The sequence below is a fragment of the Capsicum annuum genome, unplaced genomic scaffold, assembly GCF_002878395.1.
Source record: "Capsicum annuum cultivar UCD-10X-F1 unplaced genomic scaffold, UCD10Xv1.1 ctg77185, whole genome shotgun sequence".
Classification (NCBI taxonomy): Eukaryota; Viridiplantae; Streptophyta; class Magnoliopsida; order Solanales; family Solanaceae; genus Capsicum; species Capsicum annuum.
The window spans coordinates 1-3,929 of record NW_025887555.1 but is presented as its reverse complement, the minus strand read 5'-3'; the positions used below and the strand labels follow the sequence as shown (position 1 = coordinate 3,929).

At 28.5% G+C, this 3,929-nt stretch overlaps 1 long non-coding RNA gene across 1 annotated transcript; it reads left to right on the top strand.

Annotated features, from left to right (window-relative positions):
• The first annotated feature begins 1,157 nt into the window (after positions 1-1,157).
• LOC124894753 lies at positions 1,158-3,811 on the top strand. The gene is made up of 3 exons (XR_007051342.1): positions 1,158-1,307; positions 2,589-2,699; positions 3,306-3,811. It is a non-coding gene; the product is annotated as an uncharacterized LOC124894753 (long non-coding RNA).
• Positions 3,812-3,929: the final 118 nt, after the last annotated feature.

Here is a 3,929-nt window from a genome sequence, read left to right as displayed (position 1 = left end):
TAATATGAAGATTTGAGTCATTTAATTCAAAGTTCTAAAATATTTTTAATAAAAAGTGGATAATTCTTTTTTATACTTAGATTTTTTAAAGGAAAAATTACTTAAAACAACACCTTAACTTTCAATTATTACTTAAAATTAGTATACGTACCCGCGCATCACGCGGGTAAATAATGTATTATTTTAAATAATTATAGATTGTAACGGCTTACTATCATGTAATAAATAATTGTACATTTATGTATAATATAATACTCTCTTCGTTTAAAAATAGTTGGTCCTTTTGAACTTGACACTCTCCTTAAGAAAGTATTTATTAGAGGTTTATTTTACCAAATTAGCCTCATTAATTGAGTTTTTAAAATTTATATTTAAGTAAATATACTTTGTTTAGTCATTTAATGTTGGGCGTAATATTTGAAGAACATAATAAAATACTATTGATATCATCAAAAGGATAATTAAATTAAAATAAATACTTTTAGAAAGAGAGTCAAATAAAACGAAACTGAGGGAGTAGAATTAAATTATTTGGATTTGATTAGAAATTGTTATTTGATTTAAAAATAATAGGGGAACGGATGTAACTAAAATTTCGTTTTGAAATTGTTGACATAGAATTGATCATTAAATTTTTATTCAATTTTTTTAGTCATTTATGACATTAAATACCATTAAATGGAATAGTGAAAATGAACTATTTATAAAGATAGTGACATAGATGGATTAAAATTATTTATAATAATTACATAAATGTGCATATTTTTAATATATGAATTAAAATATTTAATATTTGTAAGTTCAATGACATATTTATATTTTTAATTAATATTAAAATATCTTTAAATTAATTATTTAGAATTTTAGTATTTTCATATTAAATGTAATGATATTTTTTATATTTTATGATTAAGTACATTAAAAAAAATTCTAGAGAAAGGTTAAATAATGGTAAGGTTAAAACGTTAGATTTAATTATATAGAGGTGTATTTGCATCTGTGTATTTTTATTTTCTTAAAATAAATAATATATTACAATGTTTATTCTTCAAGTAAATGATTTAATTGAATGATCCAAAAGTAATACGGAGTATGTAAATACCAGCCCATATAATAAATATCTGTATAAAAAAGTCCATCTCAAAGGATAAAATATATTAAAAAATATTATATCTATATAGATTAATCTAGATTTGGCAAGTACTCCTCGTTAGCATTTTTTTCGTCCAGAAAATTTGAGAAGTTGCCTATTCACCTTCATCACAATTTCCAAACTCCACTTTGGAACAAAAAATAGCTGCTGAAAGGTCCAAGCATTTCTTTTTTCTTACTTAGTTTTTTCGAAGCTTTCCGACTTGTTTCTTGTTGGATTCTTCAAATCATTCCGTGTTATTTATTGTTAAATTTGTATAGATCTTTGAAAATAATCTCCATTTATGTTGGTTGGTATTTGATTTTGGTCTCCGAAATGTCTAGTAAGTTCTCCTTTTACTGTGTTTTTCTTTTTCTTTTTGTAGATTTGAACATCCAAGTGAAATCTGGGGTTTATTAATTGTTGAATTTGTAGTAGATGTAGAAAAATAAACCCCAATCATACGTCAATAATTGATTTAGTCTCTGTAAAGTCTGATAAATTCTCCTCTATTTGTGATTTTTTTAAATTTTAATTTGATCATGCAATTGAAATCTATGATTTATGTTGTTGAATTTTTAGTAGATGTTGAAAAATAATCTTTTTTTATGCCAGTAATTATCTGATTTCATGGTCTTTATAATGTCTGGTATGCTCTCTTATCAATGTAAAAAAAAAAATTTCCTCTTTAATTAGACCATGCAAGTGAAATTGGAGATCTGATGCAGTTAAGCTTGATAAAAATATAGAATAAAATAAAATTTTTTGATTAATATAATATTTGAAGCTGTATAATGATGTTAATGATATTTTCTTGTTCCTTTAATCTTGTTTTCATGATTGCATGACATCTAATAAGTCATATCTACTAATATCTCAGCCAAGTATGATGACCTTCTGAACTTTTGGTGTTGTTCCTTTTTTGAGCTTGTAAACTTTTGTCCAATGGTGATAGGTTCAATGAAGCCTGGGCTTGTGCAAAAGCAACCCTTTTGTCATTTGCTTCTGTGATAATGTTCCTGAATTGTTTGGCCATTTAGTCTTCTCAATCTCATCTTTAAATACTTCAACTCCTTTACCACTATGAACATTTTACATCCCTCAATATCATGCCTCCATTATTCTTCTACAATGTCTAAGAATTGTAGATGGCATGCCCACCATTGCAAAAATTTGTAAGCAGGCCTAAGCCTACTTGGTCCATCCAATATAGTCACTTTGATGTCAATTTGATTGTGTTTTTAATTTGTCATTATAACTATGGTCAAATGGTAAACTTATCTTAGCCATCTAGTAGAATCAAGTTTGATTCCTTCTATTGGGCAAGGGTCATTTATCTACTTCTGTTAAATTGTAAATAGTATTATGTACGTCCTTAAACTACGTTGCTAGCCAATTATTTTACTTTTTCTACCTCTTGAAGATATTGTTCTCATTACTTATTGGAAGTTGATAGGCCCTGCCTAATGAACTATTGACCTGTGGATGTTCTGCTAGAGTCCTTGATCTCAGCCACGGCTCAATACAGCGTCTTCCTGCCACAAATAATAACTTGAGTTCTCTTTAGGTCAGTAGAGCTGACTCCTTTACATATCTTTTAAATTGTGATATTTTCACTGTTAGGAAGAAATTTTGTTTCGGTAGTGTTCTGCTTACCATAAATTGATTCATAATGGAAATAAAATCATGGATAATTCATTAAGCTGGAAGAGATAGCTTCTCTAAAGAATCTTGTGTTTATTTCACTGAACGAAAACCAGTAAGTACCAGATATTTCCTTCATCAGCATACTACTCTTCAAGTTTAATGAGATTCTTAAAGTTCACACATTATTTTCTGCACCATTAACTGATGGGTACACCAAATATGTAGGTACATTTGAGTGTGAGGGACGCAGTGTCATAGTTCTAATTTATTGGATTGTTTTGGTAAAATTATAATATGAAAACTGAAGTATATCAGTGAGTAGTATAAAGCCGCGTATCCTTCATTCACAAAATTCATGGTATTAAATTATTTTGATCAGTGGCATTTAGATGTTGTTTCGTGTTACAATTTTATTTTCTAATACGGCTTACTCTATTTACCAACCTCAACCATTTATCATATGTCATTATTTCGACTAAAGATTTCTTATATGATTGTATCTACTAATCTTCTTCTTGGTATGCAGCATAGCAACATTGCCCAAAAGAAATCGGCACTTGGACCAGTATGAGACAACTTCATATTGCACTTAACTATTTAACACGTCTCCCATCTGAGGCAGGTGTGCTTCTCTTATTGCGGTAAAGAAATTGGGCTTATTTCTATTTTATTAACTGGAATCAAGAAATCCAAATTCATCCTATCATTGTTCTGATGAGAAAGGTTAAGAATTCAAAAACTGAACGTGAGTTGACTGATTAATGGTAAGAACTATGTCTTAGTAAAACTTAGCCAGATTTTCTAGAGTTCTTGGATATAATGTTTGTTACTCAAACATGGACAAATTTATGATGACAAATTATAGAATATATATTCACTTGTAGTTCAGATTATGTGTGTTGGTTAATAGAATGCTTAAACCAAAGCTAAAATGTGAATGCTTTTACAGAATATGTTGATATGTATCTTTAGCCAGTGAAAGAATGTAGATTTAGCCCATGGCTGGTGAATAAATTATAGTGTATTCGGATTTAATTACTTCAGATTTTGAGATCATATGGGTGTAGAATATGCAGATTCAAGGATAATTTTTTCCCCAGAACTGTGTTGCCATGTCTTAATTCTTGTAGGTGCTAATATCTCATTTGCA